Genomic DNA, 26,931 nt, shown 5'->3' on the forward strand with positions numbered 1-26,931 from the left:
CTAGGTGTTTCCAAGGGGGCAATTCAATGCCTTAGGAGGCTCAGATTGTCAGATAATGCCTTTTATTTTTCTGCCACTTTTGTGGTCAAATAATTGCCCTTGGCATCATCCTTGGAAGCCTGGGGTGTCCACCTATTTAAAGTTATTTTACAGGGAGCAGTTCATACATTTACCTTGTTTTCCAAAGTTTGATAATTTAATAGATTCATACAAAGAATTCTATTTCAAAGATAAATGAAGAGAACTTTGAACCTAACTGTCAATTTCTTTGGTCAATCTTTTTGCAAATATTATTAACCTGAGTTGTAAGCCCTGAGAACAAGGTGCCTAAAATGAGGGGCTTGTATGTGAAAAAGATAAAGACCTGCTAATAGGTAATGATACTCAAAATAGACACTCGAAATAATGTTTTAAATGGAAGCCACTGTAAGAAAAATGGACCCCTTTAGGATGTCTTAATCAAGAATGACTTTTTAAAACAAATGAAATAAAATTTAAGTGATTTTTAAGATGGTGTAAAGATGTGAAAGAATCAATAACATTAATGAAGACAAAGGAAATAAAAATGGATTGGGAAATTTGACAATGGCAATGAGTATTTTTCCCCCTCAGTGAATTGATAACCTTGAACTGATGGCATAAAGGGAGAATTTCCACAGTACTGGTTTGACCCACACCATAGGTTAAAGGAATATCAGTAAGAATGTCAATCTCTGGAAAATCTTGTGAGCACTCTTATTGAGTTATGACTGTCACTCGAGCAGTGTCTTCAATGGAATAGGATATAAATTTCCCCCAGGCAAGAGGGAGTGCTTGGAAGCCAACAAAGTTTTGTGATCATCCTTTCATTTTTCTACTCTCAAGTCCTTTGTCAGCTTCAGAACTGGGAAGTCAGCTATTAAATTAGAGATGAAATAACACCAGACTCCAGATGTGGCTGCCTCACACTCCTGACTTTATCCAGATGTGCCCAAACGGTTGCATTCATCATGATTACAGTGAAGTGGTGGGAAAGTGTCATTAGACACCCCTCCCCACCCCCTCCAGGAATCCTTAGTCCTGGCCCCTTCACACAGGGAGCTTCCCCTCCCAAGTGGAGAGTCACTGTGCAAGGGGCAGAGAGTGATGGCGAAGGCTCTTCAAAAGTCATGTAAAGGGAGGCACAAATTTTATTTTTATAGCTAATCGATCCTACTCTTGCTTCCAGTGATCTCCATGAGATCATTTAAAAAGATCTTTGCACAGCCCCATATTTAAACAGCCACCCCTCATCTTGCAGCCATCCTGTGCCTTGGGGAAGAATTTATCCCTTGCTTTCTGTTTGGGGTAAAGCATTTCACTTTTCTTCCACCTGCCTTCACCCACTTTGGGTCAGTAGAAAATTAGAATGGGCATCAGTTGGAATGGGAACTCTACTGAACAGCGGGAGGACTCTTGGATTTCAACTAGTGTTTGGAGGCCATTGAGAGGCCAATTAATTGAAGCTCATGGTGACAGTGGTGGAGCCTAGGCAGGCTGAACTAAAGTTTGATCGTAGTTTAAGAGCACTTAGTCACAGTTGTCCTGGTCCAGGCTTGAGCTGGTCTCCAGGGTGATACTGAGAGGGATGATCACTATCCCACTGATTCAAATCTTTAAATCATCTGTTTTGCACAATTGGAGATTAGACTGCAGATAACTGAAGGGTGTGAGCCTGGCAGCTGGTGTGTGGACCCGTATAGACTGTGTGCTTTCCATCATTTCTGTGGCAGTTTGCAGTCTACATCATTGTAACTGGTTCTGTCAGGTGTGAGTGGAGCCATTGTTAGAATATGATGGGGAAGGAGTGAGCCACATCCTGTGTGTAGTTTAAGGATCATATTTATCAGGAATGATTTTATTTAGAGCCACAACATATCCTCTGAGATTTTTTGGCTCTGAGTGTGACATCTTTGCTGAATGAAATGATAACTCCCTGGATTGAATGGTCCCATGTCACATTAGTTAAAATAAAATGAACAATGACAATGGAAAAGGTCACATGTAGGTTCTAGGTGTTTTATGCTGACCAAACATGGTAGCTCATCCAGACAACATGTCATTTTTTATTAGGCACAGGTATTAGGATTATTTGAAAAGAATCTTAGAATATTCTAACATTTTAATTGATATTTCATAACTAATACAGAGGACAGATTGTTCCTGAAATGTTTTCCACTTTTCTTCTTCACCTTGATGTGTGGAGAAACTTCCATCTATGGCTCCTTCTAAAAGGCAGAGAGAGAGAAAAGTGGGGGAGGGTGGGGCGCATGCCAGGGAGGGGGATGGCAGTGAGAATCAGGCACAATTTTAGTTCGTTCGGAAGTTGAGGAGACTTATTTTTCAAATGTATTCTCTCAAATCCAGATTCGTCTAACAGATGCTCTCAGCTCCCAAGCTCCTTCCATCTGTAATTCAATTTCCCTCTAAACGTGATGCTGACATCTGTTGCAATGCAGATACATACTCAAGTACCTGCAATTTCTCTGTCAAGCTCAGTGTCATGTTGAAGACTGTGAACTTTGCAGGGGTGAGGAGCAGACACTGCTGCCACAGGGCTGCAGGCAGAAAGAAATTTAATGTCTCTTTCATGGGTCTGATGCCTCAGCATTTTTTTCTCTGACACGAAGGCTCTTGTTAAAGGTTTTCAAGGGAATGTAAAGTGTTTATTTAATAGTGCAATTAATTGTTTAGCTCCACTTCTAGAGCCACCTCAAATCAGCACACGCTAAGACATAGTAGCGAGGCAGGGATTGTGTCTTCAGATTCTTTCTGACAGGGTAGATTAGATAAATTACCATGCAATTCTCTAAAGTATCTTTAAAAAAAAAAGAAGAAGAAGAAAGAAAGAAAGAAAAGCACTGCTTGTTGCATTTAAAGATGTTGATCTTTGTCCTCCCTTCTTTTTGATACCCTTCCCCCAGCATTAGCATAAAGGAAAACCATTTAAGGTGTAGATTGAGTTCAATCATTCCATCTTAATGAATTCATTAAACAAATATTTGTTGAGTCTCTATTCTATGATGGTATTGTACCAGGTGCTGGGAATAGAAAGGTTGATAGGACATAGGCTCTGTCTTTAGGGAATTTTAGTAGGATTTTGTTTTAGAAAATGTACTGAGACTTAACCAGGCTTTAAGGGGGTGAAGGAAAACAGTTTTATGCCAAAGAAAAATTTACAAGCACTGATAAGAATGCAAATCTATTATTGGGTTAAAGAGTCTCTGCTTTACCAGGGCATGTTTTAATGCTTCATAAGGAAGTGAGAATCTTCACCATGTACCAATTAATTTCGAGCTGATGGGCATGGGGAAAATAGGATATTCCTTCTGACCCTTCTTGCCTCTCCCATGGCAGACATTCAGCTGACATCTGAAGCATGACACTTGATTATCCATGTTATTTCTTTAGTTAGCTTTGCTGAGGCTACAATAGAATCATGAAATCATCTGGACCTTTAAAAAAAGGTTTGTCACAACATTTAACCTGGACAGTGTTTCTACTAATTACCATCATTTCAGTTCTGTACTAAAAGGGCTTAGTGGGTTGTGTGACTCTGGTGTGTGCCATTTAACTCTCACAGAGACCCAGGATGAGTATCCCTATGAGAGTCAGCCTAACTGTGGTTGTTAATAGACAACAGGATTGCAGGCTAAGGTTACAGATCTATGTGAAGGTCGTTGCGATGTTTTGAATATATGTCTCCTCCCAAACTTAGGTTGGAAATTTAAATGCCATTGTGATAGTACTGGGAAGTGAGACCTTTAAGAGATGTTTAGGTCATAGAGCTCTACTCTCATGAATAGACTAATGCCATTATCTCAGGAGCTGCTTTTCCCTCTTGCTTTCTCTCGCTCTTTCGCCCCTTCTGAATTATGATCCCTTCTGAATTATGATGCCTTCTGCATGTTCTCATGCAGATGTTGGCACCTTGATACTGGACTTCCCAGCTTCTGGCACTGTGAGCCAACAAATATCTTTTTTTTTTTCACTTATTATTATTTTTTTAAATTGGTGCATTGTTGTTATACATAAAAGTGGAATCCATTGTGATATATTCATACATGCACAAAGCATAATTTGTTCAATTTCATCCCACTCTCCCATCTCTCTTCCCTCTTCATTATAAATTGCCCAGTGTCAGACATTCTGTTGTAACAGCACAAAATGAATTGAGACCATGGGTCTTGTATAAAAGACAGATAAAAGAGAGTTTGAATTACTCATCTCATTTGTTCAGGAAGTTTCTTCTAAAATATTGTGAGCTGTTGGTCGTGGGCTGAACCTGATATATTATATTAGGTCTGCATTGACTTAAAACTTAAAAGCTGAAATATTTCACAATAAAACAAATCTATATTCTATTTTAAAATTGAAACATCTAACAACACAGAGCTTACATGGTCTCATAGCAAGAGTGAGTTGGAGCCAAGTTCCAGTTACCTCTTTAGATGGGCCATGCATCTTTCATATAACAGCAGTTCCTGCTACTCCATAATGTCTGATACTCTGCTCCCTTCATTATTTAGTTACTGCCTGGTCCCCTGAACTACATGGATCAATTAATCAAAAAGTATTTTTAGTCAATCAGTTAACCAAAAAGATTTTACTGGGTCACTGCTCTATTTCTGTGAGCTTGATATGTACTGGAGGAGAAGCCAAACTGTTCCTGCCTGCAAGAGGAGGGGACAGTAACTTGAGATGGCTAGAGATGTGGTCTAGAAGAGAACACAAACTATCCTGAGAATTCAGAGAAAGGAATGTCCTTGAAGTTCTTAGTCACTAGCCTTCTGAATTTTACTAATTTTTTTGCTCAGGAAAAAAGGAAAAAAAAAACCCATTTCTTTTAGGAAAGGAAAGTTCTTAGGAAACTAAGGGTACAGGTTTTTAATACATCTAAATGCATAAGTCACTTGTACTCTAATCAGATTTTCAAGAAAATCTTTGTTATGCAGAAGAAGAACTCAATTCCAGGCAACAAGAATTACCTACACCTGGGAGAATATAAAAGGCAATGATGCTGAATAGGCCACAGAGATTTGGAAGGAGGATAAACAACATTGCTTCTATTCTGCAAATTGTTGGGAGCCCGCACAAAGTCTATGCGTAAAGATGATTGTAATTGTTGAGAAAGACCTGGGAAATGTTTTAAAATTCTAGGTTTAATTTAATATTGACTCTCTGGCTAGACTTGTGTACTGGGTTTGCTTTATGAGGGAAAGGCTGACATAGAAAGTAGGAAAGGTCAGTCTTATTGGTATTAAATAAGAAAGAGTTGGCTACTGTCCCTAGAAGCAAGCTCATAGCCCATTACACCACCATTTTGAAAATAAGAACTAGTCTCTAATAGCTGGACAATTTAAAGCCACTGCTATGGCTGGGGGACTCTAGTCTTTGACATGATTTGGCACATACAGGTATATGCATGAGATACCACGTTTCTCATAGTGAATGCTCATCACTGAAGACATTGAGCAACTGGAAGCATCTGTGAAGTCCTTGCTTGACCAGTTATTATGTCTCAGACACTGTGATAACTGCTCTATATGTTTTATTTCCTTTATACAGCATCCTTACGATTTAAGTCCAAGTAATACATTCTTACAGATTAAAAACAAATAAACAAAAAACCCAAACAGAGAGGTTAAGTAACTTGTCAAAGTCCCCAGGTAGCAAGAAGCACCAATGGGAGCTGGTGTCAGTATTCATGCTGTTAACCACCAGGTTACACACATGTTTAGTGTGCCTTGGTCTTTCACTGTGTGGATTACCAGCCTCCAAACTTTTTCATTTAAGAAGCAGCTAGAAAACTTAAACACTCTGGGATATCCATGAGTTTACAGGTAGTCTCCGGCACTGAGCAAAGGACTCCAGTCATTTTCTTTGTTCCTATCACGTACTTGTAGCCATTGCTGAAGAAAATCACAAAATCAGGGTACGTGGGTTTACTACAACAATGACATATGCTTAGAAAGGGTCTCAAGAGCTGCTGAGCAATGCTTGCATTCACTTAGAGAAGAGTCCAGGACAACAGCTATTTTAGACATGCCAAGGCCTTGAGCTTGAAGTCCAACCAACTTGCTTCAGGATTGGAGAGACCTTAGCAGATGACTTGTGCTCTGATGACCTGAGAAAAGGAGGCCTATTTAGCAGAAGCTAAATTCTTTCTTGCTAGGACAATGTTGTGTGTACATGCCATCTTTTATTTTTTCCCTCTGATCTCAGGGGAAGAAAAACTGCAGTCTTTCTTTTTGAAACCGACTCTACAGTTAGGTCCATCAATCTCTTCCTTTTTGCTCCCAAGCCCCAGTTACTTTTGGTGCTTCCTGGTCCTGGAATCTCTTTTCTCTCTGCCAATTCTTGCATGGAGGCATGAAAGTAGCATTGTCCAGACGAGGAGCTCAGCCTCTGGATCAGGCTACCTGATCACGTGCCCATGTATTGAGGGCTGCCACTTACTCATTGTGTGACCTTGGTCAATTTACTTAACTTTCCCAAGATTCCATTGAAAATGATTGTGAAGCCTAATGTGGTCAGGAGGATTAAGTGAGATACTCTTGGTTGTGGGACACTAAAGCCCTTGATCGCTGTACTTTGTTTTGATGCCAACTTTCCTCACCTCCTCCCCCTTCCAGCTTACATCAATCATTACTTCAACCACTGATGTGAATTTTAAGTTCAGTGATGTGACTCCCTGCCTAGTGTCCTATGGTCTTAACCAGCTTTCTTCCCCCACATTGAGAAGTGGGCTGCTAGATTAGAGCTAGTAAATATTTATGGTCTATACCCCACTGAATCATCCTAACTGTCTCCTGTTTCTTCCAGGTCTCCAGGAAGAGTCAATGGCTTTTGTTCCCATTTCACAGATTGTTATCTACCATGGTCCTTTAAAAAAAATCAAACGTTTCTTAGTAAACTCTGGCTACACTTTCAATTTTCTTTAAGAAGTGGAAACCTCAGTAATTCCAAAGACTAGCAGAGTGGCTCCAGAGTCAGAATACTTGGGTTTAAATCCCAGTTTGCCTTTTACTGTCTGTGTGACCTTCTGCACAACCCTTGCGGGGTTGTCCTGAAATTTACGATGAGTTACTATGAGAAAAATGCTTAAGAGAATGCCTCAGGTAGCTTACTGATTTAAGAATTGGCACTTGGTTCTTCTCTCTTGTCCTGTATCACTAGATCAAGTAAATATGTGGAATTACATGGATCTTTAAATCACGATCAGAATCAGAGGAGGCAGAGATAACTACCAACAGGCCCTAGTTAATAGATAAGGAAACATGGGATGGGTAATGGTAGTGTTAAATTCAGAATAATAAAGGGCTGGGACATTGTGTTATTGCTAGCAGCGATGACCTGGGAATCTTGATAAAGTCTAAGAATACTTCCTTGTTTGATTCACAGTCCTCCTGCCCTCCTGGCTTGATTGGTTCTGATATAACTCTGATTAGGGCAATCTGCCTCTAAAGGAAATTGGGAGTGCAAGCACACAGAGCATACTAAAGCTGAAAGGGCCCTTCGGGATCCCTCATCTCGCTCCTTAGTTCCACAGGCGAGAAAGGCACGCTGTAATGCCTGAGAGCTGGCCTCCTCATTCAGGAAACAGCAGAGTTCTAGACCCACTGGGGAGCCCCACTTCCGGGAGTTCAGAGGTGAGGTGCAGGGACCCATGTGCTGTGTGTTGACTCATTTTGTGTGTTTCCTGTGTGGTTCTTGTGCCTTTCATCTGAGTTACTGACTCAGCTTAACCCTGCTTAGCTTGCAAGACCTTTCAGGGAAATCAGAGCACGAGATGCAGTCACTGCAAGTTGTCACACATGATTAAGTAGCTGGAGGGAGTGATTTATGTGGAAAGATTAAAATCCCTAAATATGTATGACCATGTGCTGCTCTGATTGAGTGGGGCTTCAGGTATTTGAAAACTGCCCTGTGGGATATCTGCAGACTTCCACAGGGGTAAGATGACTTTCCAGGGGCTGAAGGGCCAGGTAGGTGGCAGAAATGTGATGATATTATAACAGGGTACTACTTCCTGCTGGAGCTGAAAAAGATTCCATTCAGACAGGAAATTCTTCTGCAGCATTTATTTTGTCAGGGCACTGATTATCTTGGGAATTTTCTACGTGCGGAACTGGATGTCATGTGCGATCAGATACCATGGTTCTTGGTAGCTTTTATCCCTTTGCTTTGCAGGGTCTCCCATTCCTAGGGCTCTTTTTGCTTCTTCCTGCTGTCCCTCCAACAAAGTCCCCCCTTTTCTCCTGCTACCCCGTTATCTCCTCCACTCCCTCTTTGACCCTCTTCCACAGCTCCCTGTCAAACAGAACCTCTTGAAGCCTTGATTTTAAGTTAGGACTGTGAAGCTAGAGTTAATTGGACAAACCATTTCCTATTAAACTATCTGACAGATAATTAACTGAATCTCCAAGATAACATTGAGCAAGCCTTTAGTAGGCGCTGAGACTTTTCTTCTCTCTGTTTACATTTGATGTTATAGAATAGAGGAAAGGTGAGTGTGCCTTTCAGAAGCCTCAAATGACCCCATTGCAGGCCATGGCCAGCTGTCAACATGGCTAAGCATGGATATGGGATCAGAAACTAACTGGAGTGGTCCAGGAAGGCTTCATATTCAACAAATTCAAATATTGAATGAGTGAACAAATGGTGGTATTCATGTGCACATTCTAAAATTACAGTGGCTATGCATAAACATTCATGGATAAATGATAAACCAGAGCTTAGATAGTAGAAAATTCTGAAATAGCTGCTTTATTCAGCAACTGAAAAACATGTAACCATTTAATCACTCAGCCCAAGTAGCACAACTGCTTTTCTTTTTTTTTTAAAATGGGTAAATTGCAGGTGTCTCTCTTTAAAAATAATTTCCTTAAATGTGATAAGATTTATTTTTTTGGTTCATATTTGTTAGGTTATTATAGTGTTTTAAAATATCTGGCTCAGATCGCTTAAAATTCTTAAATTATACTTTAAGCAGCTATTAGCATAATGATATTATCTATTAATAGAGATTCCTACAGGAGTAAAGGTACCTGCAATTTACATGAGTCAGAAAACTTGGTCTGATTAGTAGCATCACAACAAACCCAGCATGACTATTGTAACGACTCCACTTCCCGTCACTGCAATTATCTCCTAAAACTTTTATTGGAGCATTGATTGCCATTTGCTCACTCATTCCCTTTGAGAAAGTGGAAAGATGAACGAGTGCCAGGAGTGAAATGGTGTCTCTGCAGGTCCTGTGCATGGCTTCAAAAGGAACCCTTTGCATTGGCCGGGAGAACTGTGTGATCTTTCTGTTGTGGGTTCAACAGAAACGTTAGATTCCAGATTTCCTCCAATTACTAAGAATTTCAGTGAAGATGAAAGAGACATGGCAAAATTTAAGGGAGAAAATATGGAATGAGAATGTTTACATGAAAAACATTAGGCTGAACGTCTCACTCTTCCCCTCCCTCCCCAGTGCCTCATTCATATCACACAATTGAAGGGAGGTGGGGAGGGAGGGATTTTGCTTCCTCTTATCTCTTGAATCCATCCACCTCTCTCCATTGCCACTGCCAAGTCTGTAAGCCAGGCCAGGCTACTAACTGGACTTCTCTCTTGTTCATTCTGTCTCCTGTAGCCAAAGGGTCATTGTGCACATCTGCTGTGTCACTCCCCAGCTAAAAGAAAGGACTCCCCAAATCTTTATTGTTGCTAAGCATGGGTGGCTGGATAACAAAAGGCCTTGTATAACTCATAATCATACCATCCTGAAATTGATTTTTTTTTTTGGGTACCAGGGATTGAACCCATTGGTGTTAAACCACTGAGCCACATCTCCAGCCATTTTTAATTTTTATTTTGAGACAGGATATTGCTAGGTTGCTGAGGGCCTCAACTAAGTTGCTGAGGCTGGCTTTGAACTTGCAATCCTCCTGCCTCAGCCACCTGAGTCACTGGGATTACAGGAGTTTGCCACCATTCCTGGCTCTTTTATCTTTTTTATTAAGATGTATTTATTGTATGTATTAATGGGTTCCATGTGATATTTCCGTACAGGCATTCGGCATTGGTCATGTCCAACTACCCTTCTCTTGCCCTCTCTCTGGCCCCACTTTCTTCCCCTTCTCTAGTAACCACTGTTCTACCTTTCAGGTCAATGTTTTTAGTTTCCATTTATGAAATTGCCTTTTGGTTTTTCTGTATTTGCCACCTTTCTGTAAATCCAGTGAGTGCAGAGCTGAGTTTTTCCGGTTTATTCTTAGCACTTAACATGGAGAGGCGGCAGCTAGTGATGACTATGACAGGGAGCCATTCTACCTTCCAACTTTGTTTGTTGTTGTCTTTGATTTAAGTTGAAGGCAAAGTGTTTATTTAACCCCAGCATCTATTTCTAGCCATTGTTCCCCACTTCCCCTCTTCAGATGGACTTCCTTTCTGGAAGATATCTCAAAGTGAAACCATGGATCTAATTGGATTGTTTTGAGTACAGAAAATACTTAAGATGTTCAGTCTGCTTCTCCCAAAGCCCGTCAGGAAGGAGTGGAGGCTGCTAGAGTAGAACTGTGTCCACATGTGTACACATGTGCACTCACACATATTTCTGCATAAGTGTGCCCATTTGGGTGTCTGGATGTATTTGCTGCCAAATCCTATGATGGGTTAGCTTTGGCTTCTTCCCGTCAAGCAGTTGCTGAGCTGTATTTTTTTTTTTCTTCTTCTTCTTCTTTTTTTTTTTTTTTTGTCAGAGAATGACCTATGTGTGTCAAAAAGGTATTTTTTTCAGAAAGAGAAAAGTAGCAAAATCCTAGAAGGTTACATTTAGATGTCTGATCACCAGTAACCTGGATTTTATGGCTAAAAAAGACTTTTCAGCCTTATCGAATGTGAAGACTGTATATGTGTGCATACGTGATTGGCATTGGACCAAACCAATTTCAAAGAAAGTAGCTTAGATCAAGAAAGTGAAATTGCAGAATATGAAAAAGGCAACCCAGGATATACAGTTACAGGTAGTTGCAGATATCTTCGTGGTTTTAATTTATTTTTTGTATTTGTGAAAATTCTTTTGTATATTGTATCCCCCACCCCCCTCCTTTTTTCCTTCAATCTTCCTACATCTCCAATGAGACTTCTTTGGAGAGATGCTATACAAACTTTGCTGGCTCCTTTATTTCTATCATAGACTAAATGATAATTGTAGGAATGTTCTCCTATTATTGCTTAACCCTGTGCAGTGCCATAGGCATCTGGAGCAGCTTGGCTCCCTTTGTCTAACAAATGTGTAATGCGTTTAAACAAGCCTGGTGGGTTCCTGCCAGGATGCAGACAGAGAAACAAGCAGAGTCTGAAGGATGCCTCTTTCTCTTCCTCCCTACCCTTCCCAATGCTGGGTCCACATAGTAAAATGCAGAGGCTTAGCAAGCACCTAGCAAGCTGACTTCCTGATAAATCATGGAACAAATAGATGTGTCCTTTGCATTTCTTCTTGAAAACTATTCAGGCGGTGAAGTCCTGCCTTGGGTCATTGGCAAGAACTTCAGTGATTGCCTAGCCACTCAAACAATTTCTTCTTTTCTTAGTTGTCTGGGGCTTTATCTTGTATCTTGTTCCTTTAAATAAAAGAGCTGACTTGACTTGTCTGTGACCTCTGGAAATAATTTAATTCTTACAGTGGGGACAAGTAGCCAGATTGCAGCAAATGAAAATTCCTCTCTGAAACACCCCCACACTCACACGCATAGACATGTGGTTTCCTCAGTGCTCTCTGCGGCTTAGAGAGAGAGTTTGGGGGAATATTCGTGTACTATTTGTTCTTTTTATATTCCAACCATCTTAGAGATCAAAGCTATAAATCTCAACAAGAGATGTGGGGAAGCCAACCTTTGTATAATCAAGAGTGTATGTGATATCCTGTGGCAGAGAGAAGTAAGTTCATGCAGTGATCTATCCAGCCTGCACTTTTAGGGGAGTCAGAAAGAGAAAGAAACTAACATTAATTGAATGCTCAATTAGTGCAGTGCACTTGGAGGCAATTCTCATGTTTAATTCTCACAAAAAGCTGCTACATCTATTTTACAGGTGAAGAAGATGAGGATTGGAGAGATTTTTAGTAATGTGCTTAAATTCACATGCATGATAAAAGACAGAAGCTCAGCACAGGTTTCTCCCATGTCAACCAGCACACCAATTACACAACTTTAAACAATTTGGAGGAAAATGCCTAGCAAGTAACCCTTTTACCATGGATGATGGAGAAGCCTTTCTGCTTTATCCCAGCAGGGCCTTTCTCTTGTTCCTTTGCCTGCCTGCCTTCCCTGCTTTCAAGAGTCTCATCCCTGCTCAGTACTCCAGGGGATGCTCCCTGAGTCCTGCAGGCTTCCCTTTGGAATTGTTCATGACACCAGGATAGGCACAGAATCAGGAAGGAAGCTATTGTTACAACTGGAAGGGTAAGGATGGGGCCGTGATTTCTCAAGCTCACCATTACTTTCCCATCCATTCGGAGTTGGCTGAAATATTTACATGGAGTCATCAAGCAACACGCCTTCATGGGGACCTCTCTGTAAGCAGTGAGCAAACCATAGTAGTTATCTATCTACCTGGGAGGTAAAATGTTAGGGGCTGAATTGTTACCCCCACCCCAAAATGTATATGTTGAAGTCCTAACCCTAGTACCTCAGAATGTGACTGTATTTGGCTGTTAAAGAGGTAGTTAGGGTAAAATGAGATCATAAGGGTGGACTGTAATCCAACATGACTGGTGTCCTTATTAAAAGAGGAGTTTAGGACACAGACACATGCACACAGAGGAAAGATCATGGTGAGACATCTACAAACCAAGGAAAGATACCTCAGAAGAAACCAAACCTGCCAACACTTTGATCTTGGACTTCCAGCCTCTAGAACATTGGTAAAAATAAGTTTCTGTTGTTGAGGACATCTGGTTGTAGTATTTTATGACCAAGCAAACCAATTCATATAGGAAGGCACTGGCTGCTGTTGGGATCCCTGAGCAGCTTAACAATCTAGTTGGTGAGATAGATGCCATGTTTTTCTATCTCTAGATATCCATATCATTGACTATAAATTTAGAGCAGCAAGAAAGTTTTTCAGGGTTTCAATGCTCCTAACTGTAAGTGCCATTGGTAGGGTTTTAGAAGACTTGAAATTGAGTATGTTCTTTTTAGAACCTGATAATACCTGCTTATTGGCCTTTCATGAGGACAGATAAAGGTTATTCTTTAAAAAATAGCCAGAACTTGGCAAGGCCTTTTTTGATGTTTATTAGAGCAGCCATGGAAATAATTTTGTACCTTAGGTTCTGTGATTTATTTCCATTATGAATAAATTTGGGATTTCAAAAAAAATTGAGGCTTTCAAAAGTGGGAGTGCTATGGTCTCAGGATTATTTTGTATTAAACATTGTCTCCCTCACTGTTGGCTGCATTTCAGGGGCTGGCTGAATTCTGCAAAGTTGGCTGTGTCAGCATCAGAAATGCTGTTCAATGATAATAATTATAATAATTACATATATGAAAAGGATGGAATCAGATTGCAATTCTGTGTGGCTGAACTTGATATCTGACTTCACTGACTCAGTTTAGGCATCTTGAAAATGAAGATAATTTTGATAAGTACCTTTTTATGTCTGAAGACTTGGAACAATCATGGTTGAATCCTGGAGTGAAGGTGCTTTGAATGCAAATTGTTATTTATATCATCAATATGTTTTACAGGTTCACATTTTGGACAGGAAGAAAATCTGTCAGTTTAAGACTGACTTCCAAATCAAATGAATTAAACATGGTAGTCAAGAAGGCTGGGAAGATCTAACTCTCTCCAGAAGCAGCTTGTCCACTGTGCTGCCCCCATGAACTAGAATTGCCAACTCTTGCTAGCAGATTTTTTTATTTGAAAGACAAGTTACATTTCTTGTTCTCAACTTAGAGCCGTATATCCTAGCTTCTATCCTGCCTCTACTTATTCTTCCAAAGTTAATTCCCTATTTCAATGGGAACTTGCAAGAGAAATGGAGTAAACCATTGAACAAGGAAAAAACATCCATTTGCAAACTTCTACACTAATATAGAACCCACTTTAATGATGTGGCCACATCAATGTTTATAGCAGCTCAATTCACAATAGCTAAGCTATGGAGCTAACCTAGGTGCCCTTCAACAGATGAATGGATAAAAAAATGTGAGATACACACACACACACGCACACACACAATGGAATATTACTCAGCCATAAAGAACAAAATTATAGTATTTTTTGATAGGTGGATGGAAGTGGAGGCAATCATGTTAAGTGAAATAAGCCCAAACCCTCAAACCAAAGGCCAAATGTTCTCTCTGATATGTGGATGCTGACTTGCAATGGGGAGGTAGGAAGGAATGAAGGTTCACAAGATTGGACAGGGGAACATGGGGGAAAGATAGGGAGGATGGAATGGGAAAGATAGTAGAATGAATCACACATAACTTTCCTATGTTCTTATATGAATATATAACCAGTGTAGCTCCACATCATATACAACCCACAAAAATGAGAAGTTGGTCTGGGGTTGTGGCTCAGTGGCAGAGCACTTGCTTAGCATTTGTGAGGCACTGGGTTTGATTCTCAGCACCACCTATAAATAAAATAAAGATCCACAGACAAGTTAAAAATATTTTTAAAAAATAGACATTATTTCTTAGCAAATATCGAGCACTTCTTTGTGCCTGATACTGATTTTAAAAAAATGGGAAGTTATACTCTATGAATGTCTGATATGTCAAAATACATTCTACTATCATGTATAACTAAAAAAGAACATATTAAATTTTTTTTTAAAAAAAGAACCCATTTTGATATAATTAAGACTCTGTCTAAACAATAAACAAAGGAGGGAAGATGGAGAGAAATGTTGTTCATCTAGTGAAGCCCATGGAAACAAACAGAACCTGAGGGAAATATAAAAAATATAAAATACAACTAGCTTTTAGCTTCTAGGAGCTCTGAGTCTGTTGAGGAGAAAAGATGTTCTAACAGTTTATGAGACATGATGGAAAATTTATGGTTGTCACCAAAGCATTGCTTCCTTTCCATCTCCAGGATAGGGAGCTCTTCTTCCTGTCTCCCAGGGGGAGACTTCCCTGGAAGTCCATCGGCAGTTTCTTTTAGTGTCTACAGAAGGGTACCGGTGGCAGAGGGAAACCTTGACTGGGTGAGGAGAGAGCCATCTCCTGTGAGTGCCATATCTGGTAGCAAGACCCACTGTCTGGACATTTCTCTATTCAATTCATAGCTACTTCTAGAGCCACAAATAAGTCCCTAAGGCTTGGCCATGATGGACTTAGGTTCTTGGTCTTGGAGTCTTGATCTCTTTTCCTTCACTTTCCCCCCAAATGTTTCCTTCTTGTGATCTGAAAATATCTTCTCATAGATTCTTAAAATTCACCATTTATGACACCCTTTTTTTCTGGAAAAACAGAACCATCTTTCTGTTCTAAGGGCAGTTACTTTGGTGCTTATTACTATCCCAAGACCACCAAGGTAAGTTTCTGTTACATTTTCTTGTTAAAGGGAAGAAAACAAATGAAATTTAAAAACTAAAACACAAGAATGATCAATTATCAAGTAAGCAGAGGAATATAGTCTGAGCATCAAAAAAAAAAAAAAAAAAAAAAAAGACAGTCTCATATACCTAATTCTATTGAATCACCACAGTAAAACCCATAAAATAGTAGTTGTTTTCCCATTTTATTGAACAGAAAGCTGACATAGGACTTAAACACCTGGCTTAAAGTTACACATTGAATAGAGCCAAAATTGCATCTATTTTCTGTTTCTCTGGACAGCATTCCTTCTAATGTACCACAAGGGCTCCTGGATCAAAAGAGGATGCACTTCCTGTGAATTTGAATGTCCTGGAGGAAAGTTTATGAGGATGAATTATTTGAACCGGTTCTTGACTGAATTATAGGCTTTGGATAGACAGTGAAAGAAGGCAAGGCTATTCCTGAACTGGATAGATTAACATGACTAAAACCTCAGGCTGGGAAAGTACCAGGTGTATTTGGAAGACTGTGTGTAGAGGAAGGTTCACTCATATAATAAAATGGCACCCAGCCAATGAGAGGAGAACCATGAAGACTCCTTCTGCCATTGTTGTGATTTGGGAGTTTTAGGCACCTCAGTTAAGTGAGCAAAAACAGTGTTGACCTTCCCTCACAGGTGGGCTGGGCTTCTGTATCACCAGTGACGGGGAAGTGGCACGCTCCATTATCTGAGGCGTGATATTATATATACCAGCTATTTTGTGCAGTTGGATTTTTGTTCCATTGAAACAGTTCTCTCAGTGTGAGCTCAATAACAAGGGGCATGATGGTGGTTTTTCTATGTTGCCAGAAACTGGGTCTGAATTTCTTCCAGTGCCTCCTGCTCTAAAGCACCTCTTATGATTAATTAACCTTTTGTGGAGTAACTAGGACATCTGTGTGGGATGAGATGTACTTTGGTCAGACTTCAGTTTTCAGTTGTTCAGCAAGAGGATAATTAATTATAAAGAGCTGGATATGAACAGAAGATTGTTGGAGGAAATCCAAATGAAGCAAAACATCTAATTATCAATGAGCAGGATGCTTTTTTTTTATTGTTGTTGTTGTAGGAGTGAATAAAATGTTTAATTCAATATAAATAAGAGGTAGTAACAACTTAAGATGCCTAGTTTGACTGTATACTTAATGTAAAAATTTGGGATATTTGTTTTTTGGAGATAAGGTACCATGTACTAACCATAACTAGACAAATTGGAAACAGAGGTCAAGTTAGTGTCTAAAATAATTATGTATCCTCCTTTCAGATAATTGTTGTGTTGACTTTAACAAGAGTGTATCTAGAATCATCTGACCATTATAACTAGTGACAAATAACAATAAACATTTCTTGTCTAGAGGAAAAGTTTGGATTAAGATGCAAAGTAAGAGATAAAATGCAGGATGCTGAAAACAGTGCAAAATCGATTTCTTTAACATAAATGGTTACTGTGATGGAGAGGCTTTCCAAGTTGCTTTGCTTTCTGAGGTGAATCATCTCCAGTATTTAGCCCATTTCTGTATGATACCAAGCTCCCACAAAACCCATAGGCCAGAGAGTCCAGCTTGACTTCTTGACTGTAGTGATAGAGGGTGGGTTAGTGGATAATGGGAGAAGTTTCCACTCTCAAACAAAATGATCCCACTTTCTTGGAACTTCTTTATAAAGCCTGCACCAGCTATTTTGATGGGTGAATATGATTCTAGTTCATGTTTAGAAATATACTTCCATTGGCATGAAGATTCATGTCCTGTCTTGCTTTTCTCTCCTGGTGCTATGAAATAGCTTTCATTCCTATTTTCTTTTTCTCTACTGTGTGGCTTTTGCTGCTTCTTGTTAGCACTAGATGTATGTCTCTTAGTTTCTACAACTTGCTATTTCTGCTATTGTTGGAAGATGATTCTCTGTGGGTCTTTTGCATTTTGTGCTCAGAGGCATTGACAGCTTATGTTCTGTATTATTTGTTCATGGGTATTTTCATAGTGAACAGCCTTAGAAGATAATGATAGTGTTACCATCCAGAGCAGAGGCATCTACATTTGCTAATTTGTATAATAAAGGTTGTTTTGGGAAAAGATAGGGCAGGTTTTTGAGAAATCCATTATAAAGGTTGTAGGTTTTCTAGGTTCAGTTTTATTCAGGTGGGATGCAAACCTATTATATGAAATGACTGTTTTTTTATTGCCTCTCTTGAGATATAGAGGGATAGAGAAAAGGAAAACTGAGGCAAATATGAAGCTGATGCTTGCTAAGTTATAGTAAGTTCTTTGTTTCTGACCCAGGTGTCTTGTGTCTTCTACTAGTTTCCATTGAAGTGGGACAAGATACGTTGCTAGCTTGCAAAGAAGGTTAGATCCCTTCACTGTTCTTCAATGGTGTGTCTTAAATTTAAACTCCCCAAGGGGATCTGACAGGGTCAGTAAGTCATCATCCAGTGTAGGGGACCTCTGTAACACTGAGCTCTTATGTCAGACCAGCCAATAGATTGCTGATTTTAGATCAGGTATTCTTTCTTGGACTACTCATTTGTGGCCACATTTCAAGGTCACTTTGTTTAAATATTGGAGCCTGTAAATGAGGAGCTCATCAAAAGGGGCTTGTGAGAGAACCTTTGAGGTTCTTAGAGGCAGACATTAACACTTGCATTTTTCATAGACTGCTTAGGGAAATTGTATTGAGAAATAGTTGTCCCTTTAACCATCATGACTACTCTGAGATTTTTGTAAGCAGAGATGTGTGTATGCCTTCTGCAAATTATCAGTTCTCTGCCTAAAATGGAAGTGTTTGGTATTTCTGAAACTGGATATGTGAGATGATTGCTGTAATAATTCTCCCTTAGCATTTATTCCTCCACTGGAAGAGCAGTCAAGGTGTGACTCAGGTATAATTCACTGCTCTTTTCTCAGCAGCTGGCACATGGTACGTTCTCCTAAACATTTGTAGAATGAACCAATCAGTGCTGTCTTTTGCACCCCAGAATTTATCTGTTACTTCCTGATTCTTGTCACACCTTCTTAATTTCCTTGAATGGACTTTGGCTGCAAGATTTGTAGGATTAGTTACTAAAGAGTTAAAGTGACAAAAAATATTATACTACTTCTACAAACAGTGGCTACCATCTTGGGCTCCACATTGTTCAGGAATGGGTTCTCACACTGGAGACTCAGCATCATTTTCCATAGACTGGCCATATTACTTAATCAGAAGTTATAATTTTGGTTTGAATTGTTGGTCCATTATAATCCACAGCTTACATATTGTGGTAAAAGAAAAGACTAATTGGTTTTGCTGAAGTATAGGGTTATTTTCTTCAGAAAATAATCAGACCTAGAACAATGTTTCAGAATACAACTCTATCTCTTGTAAATGCAAAACAAAACAAAACGAAGAAAAATTTTAATAATTGAATGTTTCTGGATTAAAAAAAGACAGAGAAGGCCTTGTTCTGTGTATAGGTTTCCCTTCTCTCTGTTATAAGTGGAGGACTAAGAGGAGTCACACCCAAAGAGAAAGAATAGTGCAACTTTGCTAACCACAGCTAAGGCCATGTTAAAATGATGAAAAATCCTGGTGGGACCACAGGTTAATACTCCCAGCTTGCCAGGCCACATGCTTGCTGATATCAGTATTTTCTAGTACATGTGGAAAACAGTTGAAATTGGAATATCTGGGTCAGCATAATGTAATATGCACTAACTGACAAAAATCTAACCTGAACTGCCTTCCCCAATATTCAGAGTGTACTCTTTCAGGAGCTTTGGTAAATCTAAAACGTGGACAACTTCTCATTATTATTGGACAGCAAATCCACAAGTTGCAACATGGAGGTAGATGGGTTATTATGTAATGATCTACCCTCTGGGAGTAAGGCAGAAAAGCTTCTCTTCCCAGAGTTGCATCACTTACACCACTAAAACCATCATTAATACTGCTAAATCCATGCAACTTGGAATGTCTTCTTAGAATTTCCAAGTTGCTTCACAAAGAAACTCAGATCAAGGGATTGACTTACCGGTACACTTAAAACCAAGGCCATGTGTTACTGTGGAGAGCAAAGAGCCTGCTGGAGTTTTGGACAAAAGATTCTTTGTCCTGGTCTAATTTGAATTCAAAGAAACACCTAACTAAATTCTCTATAGTTTCTCTGACTGGGTTACCCTTCAGTCTTCATTATTTCATTAATGTAAATTTAGGCACAGTTATTAAAATCCAGGCTATCTCCATTGATTAAACACTGAAAGGTGTTTAGAAGTCCTAAATACCACTTTCAGTGAAGCATTCTGATGGTTAAGATTGTCAACTCATTTTCCTTTTCTAGTTAGGAAAAAAAAAAAACACCTATTAACTATTTCCCCATGGTATCCTTCCCATAGTGAAATTCTCAGCAAGGCTACTTAGGTGCTTGAGTTTTCCATAATGAGACTACCAACAGATGCCCATATAATGGAAATCTCTATTGACTATAGTGGATCATCTCTCTTCAAGCTTTGTAATCTGCCTCAGGAAAGCATTTTCAAAATCCTATCTTTCTGGATGGTCTGTTTCCCCTTTTGTCATTAAACAAATCCTCTTCACTGTGCTTCCACCTTCTTGCCTGTGCATTTCCGTATAGGACTATCTCCTCTCACCCTATTACAACACTTGATTATACTTACTTTCTCTATTATTCTTTTCCCTAGTGTGTCTTTTTTTTTTTTAAAGCATGGATTTATTTTATCCAGCTGGTTCAAAGAATAGGAAAACCATATTTTCTAATTCTTTTCATGCCTCTAAATACCACTTAGCACATTGAAGATATCTAGTAAATATGCTTCACTGGTAACACCAGCTTCCTGGTCTTAGCCTCATATGAATTAGTTTGCTTTTTCTTAAAAAATTCCTTAAATTTATTTTTTTATAACTTATGTGTAAATTGTTTGGACATCACTTTCAGTCTTCTTAAAAACTCATTTTACTTGGTTATAGATATGTTGAAATTACATTTGACTAGAAAGGACTCTTGGATGTGTGGGCTATGATCTTACTATATGCCTTAAGTGTAACTCAACATCTTGTTAGTGGCTTTTTCATCATTTTAACTGTAGCTGGTTTATTAAAAGGTGTTAGGCTTGGCAGGGCTTAACCAAGAAACAACTTTCATTTTTCTTCCACAACTGCTCCTCATTATACTTGATCAGATTTCCCTTCTCTGCCTCCTTGGTGGCAACCTGGATAGATTTCATAGCTTTTCAGGCAATTTCCAAGTTATTATTAACAAACAAGCTCATTTTCAAGTGTTAAATAAGATAGCACAGCCTAATCTAATATAAAATTCCAATTTTTCATCAGATCGAAACTCCTTCTCCAATGTGTTCCCCATTGCTGACAGGACCTGATTCCTCAGGGCTATAGACAGGCAGTGAGACATGGTCTCCATTCTCCACTCAGCAGACTGCTCCTGGACTCATGCAGAGTGAGACTGACAAGGATGGAGGACAGGTAAGAGTGACAGAGCTTCTAACTTGGCTGGTACTCATATAATTGGGCACCAGTGTTCTTTGTGTGGCAGGTGACCCAGTGCTTTATATGTCACAGGGGTGTGTTTTGTGGGTAATTTGGAGTCCTTCTCATCAACTACTCACACACTCAGAGGACTCTGTTCTGCACTGGATAATGTCTGTCCTGGCTAACCTCTTGTGACACTCTCCTAGTTCTTTGCTCTGGCAATATACCCCACTAAGTTCTCTTTTGCTAGGGTCTCCAAGCTATGCATGCAGAACCTTTTCACAATGGCTTCCCTGTTATATTCACAAGGCCCAGGGAATCATGTCCTCTCTGCTTGCTTATTCTCCAGGGACATTTCCTATCTTGCAGGATAGCCCAGGTTCTCTGAAGAACTCTTTCTTGCCCCCTTCCCTAAGATTATTATATCATGGACTAAGATGTTACAAGTGGTATCAGATCCTCTCCTACTTGGCTGAAGGTCTTTGCATGGAGTTGAGGCAGGCACACTATCTCAATATCCTTTTCAATGGGAACAGGGACTGAAAAAACCACTTCCATAAATTCCCCTAAAGTGCTGTCTCTCTGTTATGCCAGCAGACTAAAAATGATGGGATAAAATCCCCAGGACTAATTATGACCGCTTCTTTGTCCTGCAGGGAGGGTCTTTGAAATATGGAATGTATAATTCCTGTTCTCACCTTGGTTTTTAGCCTTGGAGACATCAGAGGAAGTTTCAATTAATGCCAGTCATGGCACAGAATAATTTGTGGCACTAAAGTTCTCATGTTTCTCTTTCTTTTCTTTCTTTCTTCCTTCCTTCCTTCCTTCCTTCCTTCCTTCCTTCCTTCCTTCCTTCCTTCCTTCCTTCCTTCCTTTCCTTCCTTCCTTCCTTCCTTCCTTCCTTCCTTCCTTCCTTCCTTCCTTCCTTCCTTCCTTCCTTCTTTCTTCCTTCCTTCCTTCCTTCCTTCCTTTTCTTCTTCTTCTTCTTCTTCTTCTTCTTCTTCTTCTTCTTCTTCTCCTCCTCCTCCTCCTCCTCCTCCTCCTCCTCCTCCTCCTCCTCCTCCTCCTCCTCCTCCTCCTCCTCCTCCTTCTTCTTTTTTTGCAGTGCTGAGGGTTGAACCCAGGACTTTACACCTGTTACACAACTGCTCTACCACTGAGCTACATCCCCATCTATCCTTCCCCTTTTCTTGAGACAGGCCTCACTAAGCTGCCCAGGCTGGCCTCAAACTTGTGATCCTCCTGCTTCTATCTTCCCAGTAGCTGTGAGTACAGGTGTGTGCTACTGCACCTGGCTCAATCTCATGTTTCTTTAATGAAAAATAAAGTATGAGTGCATGTATTCTTCATGTATTTATTCAGATTATTCTACAGGGTTCTTTTTAAAAAATATATTTATTTTTTTTAGTTGGACACAGTATCTTTATTTTATTTATTTTTATTTTTATGTGGTGCTGAGGATCAAACCTAGGGCTTTGCATGTGCTAGGTGAATGCTCTACCACTGAGCCACAATCTCAGCCCCTATTCTACATGTTCTTAGAGGTGAAGCAAGATATTTTGAAAGCCCAGATATCTTGTTCTCTTCTTATTCAAACATTAAACCTATTATTACCAAATCAAGAAATATGATTATGGAAACAGGAATTAGGTAGATTAAAATAGTGGAAAGATGGAAAAATATTTAATTTCAGTATTCTTAATGTTGACTCCTCCCTTGGTTGAATAGTCTGCATGACTCTGTGGTCTGGAATCTTCTGTGTTTGTTTGCCCAGTCATTGGATTCTCTTCAGTACACTATCCATCTGTGTAATATAAATTCCATGTTTGACTATCTTGTTCATCACTGTATATTATTTACAGCACATAGAACATGGCTGGCCCAGCTAAGTCCCTCAATACATATTTTTAAATGGATAGAATCTTATAGTTCTGGAGGTTCAAAACCTATAAGTAAGAGTTGGTATGGGAAGGCTGGTACCACACCAAATTTTTGAACACTAAGATTCAGTTGTGCTAATCAATCATTTGCACAGTAAAATTAGCCATCTGTCCTGTATTAAATCCTCCTTGTACTATCCTGGAAGAACCTGGTGTGGGGTATCTTAATCCAACTGTTATGGTTTGAATTTTTGCATCCCAACAAATTTATGTTCTGGAAACTTATCCCTGACGCCACGGTGTTGGAAAGTGGGGCCTAATGGAAATTGTTTAAGTCATGAGGGTTCTTCCCTCATAAATGGAGTAAAGCCTCAATAAAAAAGCTCTCTCCAGTGTGTTGATCATCTTTACTCTTCTTCCATTGAGGAACAGCGTTTCCCTCCCTCTGGAGGATGTAGCATTCAAGGTATCATCTTTGACGCAGAGATGTGACCCTCAACAGACATCAAATCTGCTAGTGCCTTTATCTTCCCAGCCTTCAGAGTTGTGAGCTAATAAATTTCTGTTCTTTATAAATTATCCATCCCATCTTATATGTTATAGATGCACAACGTGGACAAAGACACAAATCAAGCATCCAACCAAGCCATACCCTGTTAGAATCTTTTCTGGTAAGTTTGTAGAAATATATGTTTATTGAGATTTTCCGACTAAATGTGAATCTGCATTAAAAGTGGTGCATTTTGTTTGTAAGTAATTCTTATTGCTACTAATAACACTACTGGGAAATACAAAGGAACTAACACAAAGCCATTTTAAGGGCTGTTTCACCAGCCAGTTTTAATGCTGCTAATAGAACTTTGGGCATCCGAGTTTTGTGCATACTTGGAATTTTAGAATAACTATTTAATTTCTGTTCTTACTATTTCCAGAGTGAAAACATAAAGTTTTTTGAATTGTGTTTGGTGAAATAACTTGCAAGTATGTAGAGTTTTATTAAGATACATTTTATTCTACTGAGAGGCAACATAGATGGTAGAAAAATATATCTTTCAAAGTCCCAAATCTTGAGTTTGAATATTTTGGGTCTGCCACTTGCTGGCTAAATGGCTTGGGTAGGTTCTTAATTTTTTCTGGGCATTAGCTTCTCATTTTGTAAAAAGAAAATAATATTTTTGTCACAGGCCTTTTGTGAAGACTAAATATGAGTGTTTAGCCTAAAGCCAGCATTCAGTAGTTACCTAAAGAATGCTAGTTTTTCTTCCTTTATGGTATATAAGTATTTACTTACTCAGTTTAGCCCAAAGTTCTTTAGAAGACTATTGGGCCTATTGGAGAAGTAGTTCAAAAAGTTTTGGAATGCTTTCACACAAAATTTCTTATGCACAGGATGAGAATTCAAGGTCAAATTAGAAATGTTGAGATCATCTCTTTACTTTTTTGCTCACATATTTAGTAAGTTATGTCACAATAATTCTGCTGAATCATCCCTGGAGGGCCCTTCATTTTTGTCTGGATGGCTCAGCTCTTACCTTTTCACTTGGGTCTCAACTGGTCTAAGAGTTCTCTTTTCTTTAAAATCTATCCTCTACTCTATGTAGTGCCTGGTTTCTAAAATACAGATAAAATTATATTAGAGTTGGCCCTTTGTTATCTGCAGGTTCTGCATTTGTGGATTCAACCAAATGAAGACTGAAAATATATTTCAAGAGGTAGTCTGCTTCATGCACCTGGGAGTATACTTCCATTGAATTAAATAGCCCTATATGCTTTTTCTAAAAAAAGAAGAAAGAAAAAGAAAATTTAAAAAAGTGACTGTACTGAACATATGCAGACTTTTTTTCATGATTCCCTCAATAAGACAGTATAACAACTATGTACACAGTATTTACATTGTATGAGGTAATATAAGCAATCTAGAGATGATTTAAAGTATGTGTGGAGGATGTGTTATCAGTTATATTCACATATTTATGCCAGTTGACACGGCAGATGTGGATTAAGTGGCTTTGGGTAGCTGCTAGAGTTTCTCGGGGATACCATGGGACATGGAGGTCAAGAAAAAACTGTGCTCTTCTTCTCATGCTTTACAGCTCCCATTTGTCCATGAGTTAAAACTCGTCTATGAAAATTCTTAGCATAGATTAACGCTAAACAACCTTACTATTTGATTTTTCTTCCTTTCTACCTTACATTTTTCTTACATTGGCCCTCTGTCTTCTGACAGCCTTTCTGACTTGAAAAGTAGTTCTATCTAGAAAATTCTCCCTCTTTTCTGTTCTTGGTGATCTGCTGCTCATCTTTCATGGCCCAAGTCACATATCACTTCTTACGATCTATTGAGCATGTGGACATTGACAGGAGTCTGGTGTTGTGTTTACTGTTGTAGTATAGCCATGTCCATGTTGGGTAGGGGTGTGTAGTCCTCTGTGTTGACAGTTCAAGTGATGACACATACACATTTCATAAAATTCACTTTATATTATATCAATAAAGCAATTTATATATTGGCTCTCTGAAAATAGAATTCAAAACAAAATGCACAGTATTAAAAGATGTTTAAAAAAAGCCACATTTTGAAATAAGAGGTCTACACATTTCGGTCAAGGAAAACTATCATAAACGAACTTCAAGAGCAACTTAACAATAAAATTTGATCAAGAATACAACATTAAAATCAAGATACTGTTGTGTGTACTAATTATAAAGTATAAGAAATTTTAACTGCAATGAAAACCTCCAGTGATGCTTAAGTTGATGATATTGCAGTTTCTGATAATAAAACTATAGCATCTTATGAATGTGGTCTGAAAACCTTAAAAAAAATGAGTCATTAATTGATCTGCATGTGGAGAATGTTGCTTCTCACTGTTTCAGTCTACCTGCCAAAGCTCAGTCAATGAAAAGTTTCAGAGAGTTTTCCATGCCTTGGACACTGTGGTAGGCATTGTGGAGATGATAAAGAAATACAAAAAAGTGCTTCTTAGCATCAAAGGGCTTTCAATCTGTCTCCTTCTCAGCTCAGCTTCACCTTGGACTCTCTCTTCTGTCCTAACACTCAAGGCTCTGAGTGTCATTCTTTATTTTCGCTGGTCTTCTGAATTCAATTTTGGGGCTGAAGTTCTGTTTCCACGCTAGCTCATCAAATCCAACACTCCAGTTAGGACAACCATGGTCTGCATCTATTTCTCTCCCAAGAAGGGTATGATTAACTGGTTATTGTAACCCTGTTGTGCCCCCTTATTTGCATTCAATTACTTTCACCTCTGTTACTAGATTCTTCTTCAGCACAGTCATGTTTCTGGAAAGGACTAGTTTTTACATTCATTTTTAATCCCCATTTAGGGAGATTTCTGCTTCCCCCATCCCACCCACAGGAGATTCTGGAACTCCAAACTGACTCAGGGGAGGTGTCACTTTCCAACTTTTCCACCTGAGTTTTCACTAATGTCTCATCAGCAGGGAGAGAGAATGAAGCCAAGGGTAAGTAGATGGAGTGATTTGAAGAAACAGTTGGATGGAGACTCCTGAAGTCAGGACTTTTCTGTGGTCTGGTCCTGGGTATTGAAATGGCTCTTCTATTCAGGGTCTAGTTTCATGAACTCTGCTGTTAGACATTTTTTTCCTAGTGAATATTTATTACCCTAACTGTAATCCTTCATTTAACATAATATAAAAATTGTGGAAAAAGAGAGTAATTAGTAATAAATCATCATCTCATCCATTAGCAGTAAATAATGCCACTTTGTCAAAGTCATAATCATCAAGCAGTCAGCTAGAGGTGATTATGTGTGCTACCCAATTGGAATCAGTCCAAAAACAAACCACAGCTCCCGTTTATTATCCTAATTATGCCTTAATATGATGCCATCTTTTTCTCTCATAAACTTGATGACAATAAAAGGGTAACAATGAAAATTGACAGGATAAGTGAGCAAGGAAGGTAGCTCGAGAAACCTCCCAG

At 39.1% G+C, this 26,931-nt stretch overlaps 1 long non-coding RNA gene across 1 annotated transcript in view; it reads left to right on the forward strand.

The window, feature by feature from the left end:
- The window catches only part of LOC139707705 (uncharacterized), a 115,989-nt gene that overhangs the window by 61,601 nt on the left and 27,457 nt on the right, over positions 1 to 26,931 (forward strand). Inside the window, exons 2-3 of the long non-coding RNA XR_011709166.1 lie at positions 20,932 to 21,081; positions 23,571 to 23,638. This is a non-coding gene — a long non-coding RNA (uncharacterized lncRNA). The remainder of the gene's footprint in view (positions 1 to 20,931; positions 21,082 to 23,570; positions 23,639 to 26,931) is intronic.

This window comes from Marmota flaviventris, chromosome 11, assembly GCF_047511675.1.
Source record: "Marmota flaviventris isolate mMarFla1 chromosome 11, mMarFla1.hap1, whole genome shotgun sequence".
NCBI classification, from domain to species: Eukaryota; Metazoa; Chordata; class Mammalia; order Rodentia; family Sciuridae; genus Marmota; species Marmota flaviventris.